Source organism: Macaca nemestrina, chromosome 3 (genome assembly GCF_043159975.1).
Source record: "Macaca nemestrina isolate mMacNem1 chromosome 3, mMacNem.hap1, whole genome shotgun sequence".
In the NCBI taxonomy this organism is placed as follows: domain Eukaryota; kingdom Metazoa; phylum Chordata; class Mammalia; order Primates; family Cercopithecidae; genus Macaca; species Macaca nemestrina.
Genome location: NC_092127.1, coordinates 161,880,979 through 161,898,407, shown reverse-complemented (window position 1 = coordinate 161,898,407; position 17,429 = coordinate 161,880,979).

Sequence of the window (17,429 nt, the reverse complement as noted above, 5' to 3'; positions counted from 1 at the left end):
TATAATTGTAAAAAAAGCATATGTTTATTATAAACAGGTAAATTATAAACAGGTGAAAGATATCCTAAAATACATAATATTTAGAAAACAGGGAAATTATTTAGCCAGATGAAACTCCAAAATGTATGTGTCCTGGTATTTTGAAAGTAAAGTGTAGACTACAGAAGAAATGAGATTTTGAATATCATTAAAGTCATATGACTTCCGTCATGATCAATCCAAAACATATGCTTTTATGCTGGTACATATGAATATACATCAATATGTAAACGTATGAAGAAACAGAAAGTTTCAAAATTAGACCATACACATCCTTTAATTTTTCTTTTAAATCTGATTTCATTTAAAAATAGAGTGAATTGGAGTTTGGTATACAAGTTGTTTCTTTATATACTAGTAGTGTCAAATGTTATTCACCATTCCCTTTCAAGAGTAGTAAAATATTCAATGGAAAATACATACAGGTTCCACATCAAAAGGTACAGTGAAGCAAGAGTACGATGTAAGAACATTGTATTGCCTCTTCCAAGAAAACTTCTGTTCTAGGAATTCAACATTAGCAAGAGGGAAAAAACAAAGGTTAGAAATATTGCCTGTGTTAATAAAGCACTAAATTAACTTTAGTATTCATCATTAGAAATTTTTGAAACATTAGAGTAACAAATCGTATGTAATATTAAGGAGTCTGAGAATATATACATTTGTAAACATTTTTCTTAAATGTAAAAAAAGAATTTAAAAATCATATTGCAAGACAATGCAGAATAAGACCAGTTGATAGACAGATAACATATGAAAATAGATAGAATATACTTTATAAAATAATTATTATGGATTACAACCTAGAGGACTATTGACTATTACTTTCAGTGTTTATATATCTATATTTTTAGTTTATACAGATATTACTTTTGTAATAAAATTAAATATATTTTCATTAAAACTACACATTTTCCTTGCTTCACATTACTTGTGATAAATGATAACCAAGCTAACTATAATTTTTTGAAAAATGTGTTAAGTTTATGTAAGTAATTCTTCTAATAACTAGGAAAAGATTATCTATGAGTCAGTGACATTAGAGGAGCTTATTTCTTTGTAAAAAAGAAAAAGGTAAACCTCATTTATTTTTTTAAAAATCAGGAAATTTGATATTATTTTGAGGAGTTATACTGTTAAATCTTATTGTTGTATTTGAAAGTTTTGTAAATAATCTAAAAATACCTGTAGGCCTAAAAATACCTGTAGGCCAAATACCATATTCTTTAGATAAATGGTATATAATGAATACATGCATGACCAGAATTCTCCCACCTAAAATTTAGAAATCTATTATTTATGAAATAATTACCTTTTAATGATATAGGGCATTTATTTATATGATACAAGGGCATATTACTTTTAATATTTTTGAATACTTCTTGACTCACAGCAATTCAATTCTGTGTACTAGGGTACAATAATTCACTCTTGCAGTAATCACTAGGATGAGTCAGAAAGAATTGGATTCAAAAGGCCAGGAAGAATAAGAAGGCCTTTTTATTAAAGAGCTTATTTCAGTACTATTTACTTCCTGCTCATCTCTTACAAATCTTGCTAGTCTTATAAATCCTCTTAGTCTCCTCTCAATCCTCTTTATATGTGAGCACATTTTAAGAAGAAATGGATGCCAGTTTCCATCTTGCATTATTGTTTTAAAGAACAACAAAAAAGGACACTTAAGCTTTAGTAAATGAAAGAGCATTCAATGAATTTAATAAATAAGTTAACATTAAACTATGTACATACAAACCAGATTTTTCCATATTCCAAAAACACGTTTACTTAATAAACCTGTAAATCTCAAATACTTTTTTTCACGTAGTTGTGATTTTTTTAAATGTGGTAAAATATATATTACGTATATATACACACATATATATAAAATATCCAAAATACGTTAAAACAAAATTTATTATTAATTGAATAAATACAACCAGATGCACAACTCCAGTTTTAGAAGTTTAGATTTTTTTGGAGGGGACTAATTTAAGGTTATCTTATGTCAACTGGGGAAAAAAAAGAGATAAAGAATCGAGAATAGCATACTCAATTCTCAGCGCCTTGATAATCCTCACTATGCGGGCCTCAATATCCCTTCATTACTTCATGCTAGTCTCTCACTGTGGACTCTAAAATTCTAAGAACTATTGATTACTAAACAAGTTTGTTCCTCCAAATCTCTCAAGTGTTACTGTCACTCAACGTCCTCTTTCACGTAATAAATTCTTCCAATGCCTTCCTGTCTGTTCTCCCTGGATCTCACTTCCGCAGCCATGGCTACTACTCCCAAGTTATTCTTAATAAATTATCTTACTTCCTCATCAACTCAATTATCTCTTACTAATTACTTCAATTATTTAGGCTTTTTGTTAATCCACACTATTATGTGACTTATTTTCTCAGACTATAGTCAATTATCTTTCTCCTTTTTTTCTTTATAAACCTAGTTCATTTGTTTTCTATGTTTGCTATAACAAATCACTGCAAATTTAGTAGCTTAAAGCAGTACAAGCCTCTTAAAAAGACCACATTTCCCTTAGACTCATCTGAAATCAGTTACCCTGGGCCTAAAATTCTTTGCAACATGTGCTTTATGTTCTGCTCTAATTCTTAGATTAAGATCATTTAATAAGCATTATTTAGGATAATTTAATCAATTTTACAAGCAGAATTTAGGACCTACCCGATCTCTTTGTTTTCCCTCCTGTCACTCTTCTACAAGGTATCAATATTCCATATTTCAGAAAAAATATCAGTTTCTGAAACATATGTATGCTGTACCATATTTCTACATGTGGTTCGTTCTCTCAGAAACTTCTATTTGCTTATCATTTTAAAAATGTATTACTATCTTCATGTCTACTTGCCTAGCTCCAGGTAATAATACTGCTATTTCCTTTGTTCTTTGGATGTCTATTAAACAAATTATAAATAAAAATTAACATAGAATAATACTCATTAGCATGTGACATCCCAACTCTTATTTTGATAGTAAAATTACCAACAGTATTAAATAAATTAGGTTCTTCAACATGTTTAAGCAGAGTACTCAAAATAATTCTCCACTTTTATAAGACCTCTGTGCCGACAGTCATTTACCTCAATAAGAATAATCTTCAACCATATTTTAAAAGATGTAGTGTGTTGAATTAATTAAAAAGAGTAAGAATAAATTTATAGTTTGGAAAAATGACTAAAATAATCCATGCTTGGGAGAAAGCAAAGATTTGCTTTACTAGAAAATCAAAGTCAATATTTAAGAATAGTGAGACATAATTTTAAGAAGACCTCTGAGTAGAGATCCTTAACAGTAAATCATAAGAATTTGCAGCAGAAGACAGTAAGAATTTAAATAGAGCATAGAAAAAAATGCATGTTCATTGATTAGCAGGATTTCTATTTCTATTGAATAGAAATAGAGAAATATATGAATGTAAATACTATGTATAAAAGTATTTTTACATTTTTTAAGACTATAATGTCTTTGGAATGCTTTGAAAACAAAAGCAAAGGAACAAAGGACTCTATACAAGGAAATCTACTGGCCAGCGATATGATAATGAAGAAGTGGACTTGAGATATTTGTTTGGGATTGGAAATAAGAGAATAACTTGGCAGTCAAACACATATAAAATGCAATTCAAATTTCAAGTTCTTACATGAGATTTACCAAGAAAGCTTTATGTAAATTCACATGGCAAAGAACCTCACTTCAATATTTGGCTTAAGGAGGAATATAAGTAGATCTAAAGGATCTGTTTTGTTTTTATTTATGTTATTTTTGTTTACCTTCTCTCTTTATTACAGGAAAAATAAAAGCAAGTTTTTAGGACTATTCTTAAAAAACAAGTTTTTAAGACTGTTCTGATGCACAGTCAAGTTTGGAAGACATGTAAAAGTTTAACTTTATTTAGGATTTAAAGGGAGAACAGGGAGCTAGAGACAAATTCCATTTTAAACAGTAATATAAAGAGTAACCACTTACTGGGCACATCTTTTTTGAATGTGTGTCCTAAAATCTTTATGTATAGCATTCCATTTACATAAAACAATACAATGGAGTGTTCTATATTATATATCCATTTTATTAATACATAAATAGAGACTCAAAGAGATGAAACATATTTTCCTGAGTGACAAGGCTGAATCAGCATTCCAGCCTGGACATCAACATCAGAGTCATCACTCTTAAATGTGGAGCAATGTTTTGCTGTTGATCCCAGATAACCAGCTCCAAAGAACATTTTAGAAGGGCATAATGCAGGAGGAATGTGGAGGAATCACACCTATGCATTCTTTTCAAGAGCACATATTTCTAACTTGATTACACATGTGTCATATAGGATGTTAATAAATGAGCATGATATTTCTCATTTATATACCATTTTCAGGGAAATTAATGAATATTTTTATATACAGATTTATACTTATTCCAAGTCCAAGTTTGCTGAAACATTCACTGGAATAAGGTAGTTCTTTTACTGAGAGGAAGAAATAACTGTAAAAAAATCCACAAGTACCCATCCCATGCACACCCACACCCACATGTTGATGGCCTGACACCAATGTAAAGACCAAAAAATACACAAATAATTATACTGAAATATGACCTTAAGGTCAAAATGTATTTTATCAGTCTGTCCAATTTGTAGTCCTAGTCAACAGCTTCAGAACAAATGCCCTCTAGAAATAAAATTGTATGGTATTAACACAACAGATTTAACAGCAGAGATTACTGATAGATTGAAGAAAACTAACTTTACAGTCTCGGTCTCATGTACACACACACACACACAACACACACACACACACACACACACATCAGTGTCTCATAAGCACTGAAATCTAGAGATCGAAAATATGGTAAAAGTTTGCAGAATCCATTGGGATTCCACACATAATAGCATTCATTTTGGAAACCCTGTGGCTATTCATTGGACTTTATAGATGGTTTTGAAGCTTTAAGAAATTATGAGAAGGTAAGATTTTACCAGAGATATCTTAGTTCTTAAGCTTCAAAAGTCATGATAAAAAATATTCTCCTAGCTGCCAAATTCAGCTGGCACTACTGAACAATATTTTCAGTCTCAAAATTCCATTTTCACTGTTAAGAAAAATGGAAGACATAAATGTTTTATATTAGAGTAAAGCCAAAGAGTGCCTGAAACAATTTTTCTGAACTGTATGCCAGATAACATTTCTATATAGGATTTTAATACCAGAAAACAGAAACTTTGGTCAAATACATTTAGTACTTTCTAGGTAAATAACTTAAATCACTAGTTTTTTCTGTATTATTTAGCAGAAACATATGAATGCCTTTGTTAATCTCTATAAGAAGGGAGTGAATAGAATACAAATTCTTTTCTAAACATATTCTTACACAGAATTCTTATTATACTAAAATACCTCACAAAAGTATTTTTTTTCAGAAGTCACATTTTAAGTGTTGGTCTGTCTTATGGAAATCCATTGAAGACATTTTCCTATAATTTCAATTGTTACACAATATCAGACAGAATATTTGCTTTATTGTGTTTGATTTAAAGATTTTAAAACTATCACAAGGATATTTTTAATTTTGGATAAAAGATAACTCTATCTTTTATAGATATTATATATATATAGATATTATATATTATTATATATATTATTAATATATAGATATTATATAGATAGATAATATCTATATAATATCTATATATCCATAATCTTTATTATATATTGCAACAGACATTTACTGTTCCTGTCTGCCCTTTTGCTTACACCATTTATCTCAACTCTTGAAAACACTACTTATTTTCTACTAAAATTATATGTAATTTGGGGGACATTTGAGCACAATTCCTTGTTTAGAACCAATGAACAGACATATAATCCACTAATGACAAATCATAGTACTGTATCAGTCATTCACACTGACAGTTGCATATGGATTGGGCAGTCAGGGTATAACATGTAAGTTCATATTCTGCTTTATTCAGCATAGTATTCAGCTCATCACCATCACTTTGTTAGGGAGAATTATTTATTTGCATCAAAATCATGTGATACAGTTAATGCTGACCCAGCCCTACCAATTTTGAGTTCAAGACCTCATTACATAATCAAAGCAGAATCAGAGTCCAGAAAGAGACAAAGAGAGAAAGAGAGAGAGAGAAAGAGAGAGAGGAGAGAGAGAGAGAGAGAAAGAGAGATTGCATCATGACTCAAATCTATCAATGCTCAAATCTATCAATGTTATTTAGCATGGACTTTCAATGGTGAACAAAGGTAATTAATTGGACGCTTTGCTGTCAGTGCTAAGAAGTGATTAACAATCTGGTCACCAGTAATTTCCTCCACTTCTGTGTTAAGGTATTTGGTAAAACAAACATGTGATAATCATTTCATTGTACCATTGAGTATAACAAAATTATGCATCCTCTACCTGTGTTATTTACGAAAATATTTTTCCAGTAGCACTTTGTATTTTTCACTTCACACACATTTGTCATGGCTAAACTTTTCAAGAAAATATGATGTATCTCCTTTTCATATTGAACTAATATGATGATACCAAGGTTTTGACGTCCTCTCCACATTTACAACAAAATTAATCAATTTCATATTGGAAAGCACTGTTATGTGTATTTTGAAAGAACTTACTTAAATTCTTAGAAAGGGCACTCTATGTTTTTTGTAAAAAATGACAGCAATTTGATGGTTGCTACAGAAAATGTTATAGCATAAGAGATGGTTGCATGGGTCATATTTCTTAAAAATGTTTGTTTTTATATTATTGATAGTTTTATTCTTTATATTGTTCACTTTTATAGTTGTCTATTTCTTTTTAACAGCATTTCCAAATTTATATTCTATTATTACAGGCTAATATTCAGGGATGGTTCATTTTACTTATTTTCTTTTTACTTTTTAAAACTTCATTTCAGCATAACTGTGTTTAGTGACATACACTCATTGGTTAATAGAATGCAATTTAAGTCTAACTTATTCTATGCAATTTGGACCAAATGTTTGGTATATGACTTGAGATTTTTAAAAATATTTGCAATCTGGTTTATTTTTATTTATTTCAAATGTACAAAATGTCATTCATCAAACGCTGCTAAAGAAGGCAGAAAGACTACAGGCACGTGCCAGCATGCCCGGCCAATTTTTGTATTTTTAGTAGAGACAGGGTTTCACCATATTGGCCAAACTTCTTGACTTCTGACCTCAAATGATCCACCCACCTCGGCCTCCCAAAGTCCTGGAATTACAGGCGTGAGATACTCAGGAGGCTGAGGCAAAAGAATCCTTTGAACCTGGGAGGCAGAGGTTGCAGTGAGCCGAGATTGCTCCACGGCACTCCAGCCTGCTGGGCAACAAAGTGAGACTCCATCAAAAAAAAAAAAAAAAAAAAAAAAAAGCAGAAAGAACCTTGAGAAATTTACCTTTGGTTTGCCTCATAAATAGATAAATAAATAAAAAAATAAAAATAAAACCACATATCACACTGTATAAGTTTATAAAATTGGTGTAAGAAAACACTGTTGTAATGTTTCAATGCCAGTTTACAAAGTTCAGTAAGTATTGATATGGAAAAAGGTCTATGTACACATGTGGAACTGGAAAAGCTATCTGACTTAGTTAATATTTTGTGATTCTACACAAATCAAGATTCAGATAATTTCTTCAATCTGAATTAATACTATCTGCTCACCTCATCTGCTGAGATTAACAGGGAAACTGGGCACACTAGCAGTGAGTTTTTCCTGATTTATACGAAAAAGGAAAATAAGTTTCTTCCCCAACTTTTCAGTCCAGAAGTGACAGTATACTCTAGGCAAGGTGCAAGGTGTTTTTTCCGTGGTCAACATTTATCGGGTGATATGCAGTGAGTTGGGTTTTGAGTTGTATCAACACTCACAAGCAAAATAGTCTCTGAAATTAATAACCACATGACTTTAGCAGTGACTCTAAAAATAAAGTGGTCCTCCTTAGAAGGCTAGAGCAAAACATCCCGCCATATTTATAAGAAGCCTTGTCAAAGAAATACAGCCCTTTTTAAATGATACCTTAATAAAAAAAATAAAAATAAAAAACTATAACCCCAAAATAAGAACCAGGTCTGAGAAAATGAGGAAAATATGTTACTTAAAATAGGTTGAAAAACCAATGTAAATCTAGGTTCGAAAGATAGTAGAAGATATTCAATTTTGTAAGACTACCTAGGATTGAGACAAAGTATTCCAGTTTTTCAAGTTTATCACTAGTTACTAAACACCAATTTACAAATAACATATTCATTTTTTTTTCCAAAAGAGAAAATTCTGGTTTCATTTTCAACCCTAATGACAGAGTCACCATAGCTATATTTGCTCATGTAACGTATGTAACATTAGAAGTTATTACTTTCCTCCTACTTTATCTTAGCCCCTTTCTTTTTTTATGGTTACCCCCAACTCTTTCCTTTACTGCCAATATATTAAGCAAAGTTCTGATATTACTTATTTACTCCTCATACAAAGAAGTTTATATAAATTTAATACTTTTCCTAGGACAAATTTTACCATTGAATATACTTATTGTTTAATGAGTAGACAAACGTTTACCATGCGAACACAACTTTTTTAGACATACAACCTGTTCTGGGAGCATTTCTTCTATGAGCTATGCTTGAATTAGTCACCAAGAGGAGAAATTTGGGGTTTTTTTCACCTCCATTAAAAAAAAAAAAAACTGAAGGAAAAAATATAAATGTTTTACTATAAATTTATGGTTTGAGAAGGATGCTGGCTAACATATATGCACAATTTCACTTTGATTCAGTTTAATATAATAGTATGTGTAAGTCACTGATGTAAATCATATTTTGTTCAATAAATACACTTCCCCTCTATTGGTTGAAAGTATACTTAATTTTACTTTTATTTTTAAAACAATGCCTTATTCATTCCTTTGTTTTTAAATCAGCTATAGGTTTATATTGCCTTCTATCACATTCACTTGTTTGCACTGTTAAATTGTATTTTTCCTACAAAACGCTTGTCTTTTGGCAATCGTCTTTGAACCAAGTGATTCATCTCTTATAGTCTCTTTGTTTATTTACTATCTTTGTCTTAGCCAAGTAAGGCATCAGAAATTGTTTTCATTTAATGAGGAAAGGATCACAAGAATGTATGTAAGGCAAGAAAAATGAGGAGATACAGACTGACCCACTCATTTTTCAGTCTTAAAGAATACCCCCTTATATGTAGAAGAACAAACACTACACATAAATAAAATACTATCTGCTATTAGATTGGCCAGCTTATTCTTATTATACCAGAGTAATGACTAGATTAGCCAAGTAAACGAGTGCTTTGGGATGAGAGACTAAATGTGGGAGAAAAGTGGGAATGGGGAGTCTGAGAGATATTAGGACACTTGTGTTTTTCTGGCAGTGTCCAGTGCAAAGTTGCTTATAATCCAGGACCCTGGCAAACGTCATGTGCTCTGTGAAAATCCTTCCCTGATATATCCATGTGGGAATTTTTCAGTAAGTAAAATAGTCCCTTTGGTTACCATTATTTGCAAACACTTTCATTTACCCATAATGCACAAGAAAGTGTTATCAGTATTACACAGCAAATAATTGAGAACTTAAAAATTGTAATTAGCCATTTTAAATTGAGGTTGTATTATAATCCTTTATACATTTTTGTGCAAATATTCACTCCAAAAATACAGTGAATTTGCCTAAGAATGTGGAGAGGTCATTAATTTAATGTTTCTTCCATTATCTTAGAACTTCTAAGAACAGATACTCTCCAATATCTCTCTGTTTTCAGCGAATACATTTGTTTCAGAAATTCAAATAATAAATATTTAGTGGTTACTTACTGTATGAGATATATGGCCTAGGAAGAATTCTAGCTAAAGTAATAAGATTAAGAAATAAAGCATAGCTCTTAACTTCAGAAAAGTTATACACTAGTATAGAATGCACACACGAATACACATACAAATAGGCACACATACACACACAAAAAAGTTCTATGTAATAAGTGATAGGTACTATAATTTACTATGTGAACATTTTACAATGAAGGAATCATTTTGTTGTAGGATTAGTAGGAGTTTTCGTTATTGAGAATTCTCAAAAGAGAAGTATACTTTCAACTGATAAAGTGAAAGCAGATATAGAATGTACAAGTGAACAAGAATTTTATGTGAAAAAAATATATTGTAATAATGTTTCTACTGCTTTTGAAAGTAATTTAAGTTTGCTGAATTACAATTTACCTGTATCTTCATTAATTCCATGTGGTGCAAATTATGCTATATGACTTCTGAAGCTAGTTCAGGAAAGGAGATGCTGCCTCTGCCTGGTGTTCACATATTAGCGCTAGAGCAAGCCAGGTGTCATTTAAAAACTCTGACTAACATCATAATAGTGAAGAGTTGAGAGTTTTTTTCTAAGATCGAGAACAAGATGAGGCTGCTCATTCTTACCACTTCTGTTTGACATAGCAGTAGATGTCTTAGCCAGAACATTTATGCAATAAAAGAAAGTAAAGGCATCTAAAGCAGAAAAGAAAAAGTAAAATTGTCACTGAAGAAAACGTGACCTTACATCTAAAACCCTAAAGATTCCACCATGAAAACATTAGAACAAGTAAAAAAATTCAGTAAAGTTTCAGGATTAAAAAAGTCAATATATAAATATTAGGAGTACTTTTATACATTAACAAAAATCATCTGAAAAACATCAGGAAAACAATTCTATTTATAATAGCATTTAAATAGGCTATAATACTTAGAAATAAATTTAACCAAGAAGGTGAAAAATCTTTACACTAAGAACTACAAAATATTGATGAAAGAAATTGAAGAAAACACAAGTAAATAGAAAAAATCCCATATTCATGGACTGGAATAATTAATAGATAAAACGTTCATACTACCCAAAGCAATCTACATATTCAATGTATACAGATCTACTATGTAACCACAAAAATTAAAAATAAAAAAAACAATGTAATCCCTGCCAAAATTCCAATAACGTTTTTCACAGAAATAGAAAATAAAACTGAAAATTTGTTTGAAATTACAAAGATCCAAAATAGCTAAAGCAATGTTGAACAAAAAGAACAAAGCTGGAGGCATCATATGACTCAATTTTAAATTTACTACAAACCTAAAGTAATCAAAACAGCATCACAGTAGCATAAAAACAGGCATATAGATCAATGGAACAGAAGACAGAGCTGGAAATAGACCCATGCATTTACAGCCAATTGATCTTCAACAAAGATGCCACAAACAGACAACAAGGAAAGAACACTATCTTCAGTAAATAATGTTGAGGAAACTGGATATGCATGTGTGCAAGAATGAGGTTGGACCCTTATGTCACACCATATATAGAAATAAAATCTAAATAGACAAAAGTCACATGTAACACACAAAACTGTAAAGCTAAAACAAGAAAGTATAGATAAAAAGCTTAATTATATTTGTTTGGGCAATGATGTTTTTGGATATGACCCCAAAGGCACAGGCTACAAAAGCAAAAATAGACAAATGGGAGTACCTCCGACTAAAAGGTTTCTGCACAACAACAAAGGGAAAACAACGAATGAAGAATCAACATAGAATGGAAAAATACATTTGCAAACCATACATCTGATAATGGGTTAATGACTCGAATACATAAGGAAGTCACACAATTCAATAGGAAGAAAACAGTAAACCAATTTAAAAATGGGTAAAGGATCTGAATAGAAATTTCCATAAGAAGACATACAAATGGCTATGTACGTGAAAAAAATGCTCAGCATCACTGATAGTCAGAAAAAAGCAAATAAAAACCATGAGATATCACCTCACACCTGCTAGAATGACTATTATTAAAAAGATGAAAGATGACAAGTGTTAAAATGAAGAAAAAAGGGAATCATTGTACAACTTCGTGGGAATGCAAATTAGTGCAGCCATTATTAAATACAGTATTGAAAATTCTAAGACAATTAAAAATAGAACTGATATATGATCCAGTAATCCCACTTCTGGATATATATCCAAAGGAACTGAATCAGAATGTTGCAGAGGTATCTGCCCCTGCACTGTCAAATTCATTGCAACATTATTCACAGTAGACAAGACGTGGAATCAACCTAAGTGTCCATCAAAAGATGAAAAGACACACACACACACACATGCACAGAGAGAATACTATTCAGCAAAAATTAAATCTTGCCATTTTCAATGACGTGGACAAACCTGTAGGATGTTCTGCTAAGTGAAATAAGTCAGGCACAGAAAGACAAATCCTGCACGATGTAAATTATATGTGGTTTCGAAAAGAGTTGAACTCATAGAAGACAAGAGTAGTACCCATGTGAATGGTCTGTATAAGATAACCAGCCCAGGCAAGCTTTCATGTAACTTTCATGAGAGACTCTACTAAAGAACTCTAAGTCGATTTTGTCTCAAAATCCTGACCCAAAAATTTTTGAGAAAAAATAATGGTTATTTTAAGCTGGTATGTTTTGTGGTAGATTTTATACAGCAATAGTGACCATTAGAAAAACAGAAGGTTTATATAGCCCATATCTGAAAGAGGCACAGTTAACTTCCATTAACATATCATAGTCTAAAATTTAAAAATGTAGCCACATAGAACTTCAATGGGAGATTGGAAATGAAAATCCATCTAACTGCCCAATAATATTAAGGAAAATGTGAATTTGGACAGCATCTCCCATTTTACATGTGATATAATGTCAGGAGTGAGAAAGAAGAAATAAGCAAGAGAGATTATACACTGCCCATTATTTATTAGTTTTGATTTTTTTCCTTTAATTCTTTGAGAGGGGATAGGCATAAAAATGCTGGTAAAAGTCAAGAGTGTTTTCTGTAGCATAATTTTATAACCATCTTAGATAACTTTCTTTGGCCTAGTTTAATAATCTGGAAATTTAGCTTTACATTTTAAAAGACTGTCTATAGATTTCTGCTCCTGGAAGAAATTTCAGACTGCTATAACCAGTCTACAGACTTTGTTTCCTTTGACTTACTTTTCTAATAATTTACTTTCTAATGTTGGGGTGAGAGTAATTTCTCCTTTTCTCTCTGAAGATTTCTGAAAAATGAACTCACAAAATAAACATTAATCAGATTAAAGGCATACTAATTTATTTGATCATACATGACACGACAGCCTTCTGAATGGAGACCCATCCCCAACCCCCAGTGGAGTGCAAAAGCTTCGATACCATTTTGAGATTACAGAAAAGATAGAGGTTTGGATTCTGGCAAAAGAGGTGATGGTCTGATGAGAAGAAAAAATTCTGTTGAGGAACAATAAATGATTACTATGGAGAATTCAATGGACTCAAAGAACATACAGTAGTCCAGGACAAAGTCTATTGGGTACATAGAGAGAGCAGTGGCTTGTGACAACTGTCTGTCCAGATCTTTTCTCTTGTTGACAGTCTCATTGACAGACTTTAGTTGACAGATTTTAGTCTTCTTTCCTGCTATATGAACTCAGTTAATGAATCTCGGGGTTCAATTACCCAGAGGTAATTGTTTTCTTCTTTCGTAGGTCTGGACTTCAAACAGATAAGAGAACTTCAGAGAACGCTATGCTAGGAGAGATGATGGAGAGCCCAGGAGGTCAGAAAGACCTTGATATTCTTTTTTTAGTTCAGCTTGTACAAAGCACTGTATTTTGGGTTATTTGGTTCCTGAGCCCCAACACTATCTGTCAAACTGTTGAATAGTCTTTGGGGTGTTTTCTGAATCTTATATAATACAACATATGCAGCGGTTATTCAATAAGCTGTTGCTTAATGACAGATGAAAAAGAAGAGACAAAACAAAGCAATAGTTATTAAGCAGTTACTAAATGTTACACATACTGTTAGTTACTTTACTTGACTGTTTTTGTGTCAAACATAAACCATCCTTCAAAAAATCTATTATTTTACTTCATTCCACAGATGAAGAAACTGACTCGTTGAGTTTCATTAAGCAACTTTACCATTATAATCTATCCCTGTCATGTATTTTTGAATTTGTATAAGTAATATAATGAAGATGAATATTAGTGATCTAATTTATGAGTTTCAATTCTTACTTATATAAGAACAGCTTTAGGGGAATAGTCGAAGACATATTTCAAACTCACTTTACATTTGCAAAAGTGAATATATCTCAAAATACTTTTTACATTACAACTTTTTTTTGTATACTATGCCAAAGATAATGCTCAAGTTCTTACACTTCTAGGTTAAAATCTGGTTTTGATTCATCAAAAATAGATAAAGAAGACAATGAACATGAAAATATAGGAGGAAATGAAATATGTCTGGATTCAAAAATTATTCATATTAAAGCTATATGTTTTAAATGCCATTTATAAATTCTACAATGACAGAGACCCTCTATTCTCATTCATTGTTATATATCTCAAATGCTTTGTACATTGACTAGTCCATTCTAGCTGCTCAGTGAATAAACCAAACAAAATGTAAGGCAGGATCAAACATCAAATTCAGAGTTCCTTACCAGCAGAGTAGACTTCACCTGATCAAATTAGTTTGTGGGCAGAAAGACTAATTCCAGACATTTCTGAGTTTCCCATATGTTTAAGTAACTTAAATGCCTTGAACATATAGCAAGTGGCAGGACTGTGAATGAAATTCTATTATGTTCAACATCAGATTCAATTTGCTTTATACTATATATATCTCTGTCACAACCATGTATCTTTATTTGAAAATTTACTGTAGGGGGGGTGGAGCAAGATGGCCGAATAGGAACAGCTCCAGTCTCCAACTCCCAGCGCGAGCGACACAGAAGACCAGTGATTTCTGCATTTTCAACTGAGGTACTGGGTTCATCTCACTGGGGAGTGCTGGACGATCAGTGCTGGTCAGCTGCTGCAGCCCGACCAGCGAGAGCTGAAGCAGGGCGAGGCATTGCCTCACCTGGGAAGCGCAAGGGGGAAGGGAATCCCTTTTCCTAGCCAGGGGAACTGAGACACACAACACCTGGAAAATCGGGTAACTCCCACCCCAATACTGCTGCTTTAAGCAAACAGGCACACCAGGAGATCATATCCCACACCTGGCCGGGAGGGTCCCACACCCACGGAGCCTCCCTCATTGCTAGCACAGCAGTCTGTGATCTACCGGCAAGGCAGCAGCGAGGCTGGGGGAGGGGCGCCCGCCATTGCTGAGGCTTAAGTAGGTAAACAAAGCTGCTGGGAAGCTCGAACTGGGTGGAGCTCACAGCAACTCAAGGAAACCTGCCTGTCTCTGTAGACTCCACCTCTGGGGACAGGGCAATAACAAACACAGCCGAAACCTCTGCAGACTCAAACGACTCTGTCTGACAGCTTTGAAGAGAGCAGTGGATCTCCCAACACGGAGGTTGAGATCTGAGAAGGGACAGACTCCCTGCTCAAGTGGGTCCCTGACCCCTGAGTAGCCTAACTGGGAGACATCCCCCACTAGGGGCAGTCTGACACCCCACACCTCACAGGGTGGAGTACACCCCTGAGAGGAAGCTTCCAAAGCAAGAATCAGACAGGTACACTCGCTGTTCAGAAATATTCTATCTTCTGCAGCCTCTGCTGCTGATACCCAGGCAAACAGGGTCTGGAGTGGACCTCAAGCAATCTCCAACAGACCTACAGCTGAGGGTCCTGACTGTTAGAAGGAAAACTATCAAACAGGAAGGACACCTACACCAAAACCCCATCAGTACATCACCATCATCAAAGACCAGAGGCAGATAAAACCACAAAGATGGGGAAAAAGCAGGGCAGAAAAGCTGGAAATTCAAAAAATAAGAGCGCATCTCCCCCGGCAAAGGAGCGCAGCTCATCGCCAGCAACGGATCAAAGCTGGATGGAGAATGACTTTGACGAGATGAGAGAAGAAGGCTTCAGTCCATCAAATTTCTCAGAGCTGAAGGAGGAATTACGTACCCAGCACAAAGAAACTAAAAATCTTGAAAAAAAAGTGGAAGAATTGATGGCTAGAGTAATTAATGCAGAGAAGGTCATAAACGAAAGAGATGAAAACCATGACACGAGAAATACGTGACAAATGCACAAGCTTCAGTAACCGACTCGATCAACTGGAAGAAAGAGTATCTGCAATTGAGGATCAAATGAATGAAATGAAGCGAGAAGAGAAACCAAAAGAAAAAAGAAGAAAAAGAAATGAACAAAGCCTGCAAGAAGTATGGGATTATGTAAAAAGACCAAATCTACGTCTGATTGGGGTGCCTGAAAGTGAGGGGGAAAATGGAACCAAGTTGGAAAACACTCTTCAGGATATCATCCAGGAGAACTTCCCCAACCTAGTAGGGCAGGCCAACATTCAAATCCAGGAAATACAGAGAACGCCACAAAGATACTCCTCGAGAAGAGCAACTCCAAGACACATAATTGCCAGATTCACCAAAGTTGAAATGAAGGAAAAAATCTTAAGGGCAGCCAGAGAGAAAGGTCGGGTTACCCACAAAGGGAAGCCCATCAGACTAACAGCAGATCTCTCAGCAGAAACTCTCCAAACCAGAAGAGAGTGGGGGCCAATATTCAACATTCTTAAAGAAGAGAATTTTAAACCCAGAATTGCATATCCAGCCAAACTAAGTTTCATAAGTGAAGGAGAAATAAAATCCTTTACAGATAAGCAAATGCTTAGAGATTTTGTCACCACTAGGCCTGCCTTACAAGAGAACCTGAAGGAAGCACTAAACATGGAAAGGAACAACCGGTACCAGCCATTGCAAAAACATGCCAAAATGTAAAGACCATCGAGGCTAGGAAGAAACTGCATCAACTAACGAGCAAAATAACCAGTTAATATCATAATGGCAGGCTCAAGTTCACACATAACAATCTTAACCTTAAATGTAAATGGACTAAATGCTCCAATTAAAAGACACAGACTGGCAAACTGGATAAAGAGTCAAGACCCATCAGTCTGCTGTATTCAGGATACCCATCTCACACGCAGAGATATACATAGGCTCAAAATAAAGGGATGGAGGAAGATTTACCAAGCAAATGGAGAACAAAAAAAAGCGGGGGTTGCAATACTAGTCTCTGATAAAACAGACTTTAAACCATCAAAGATCAAAAGAGACAAAGAAGGCCATTACATAATGGTAAAGGGATCAATTCAACAGGAAGAGCTAACTATCCTAAATATATATGCACCCAATACAGGAGCACCCAGATTCATAAAGCAAGTCCTTAGAGACTTACAAAGAGACTTAGACTCCCATACAATAATAATGGGAGACTTCAACACTCCACTGTCAACATTAGACAGATCAACGAGACAGAAAGTTAACAAGGATATCCAGGAATTGAACTCATCTCTGCAGCAAGCAGA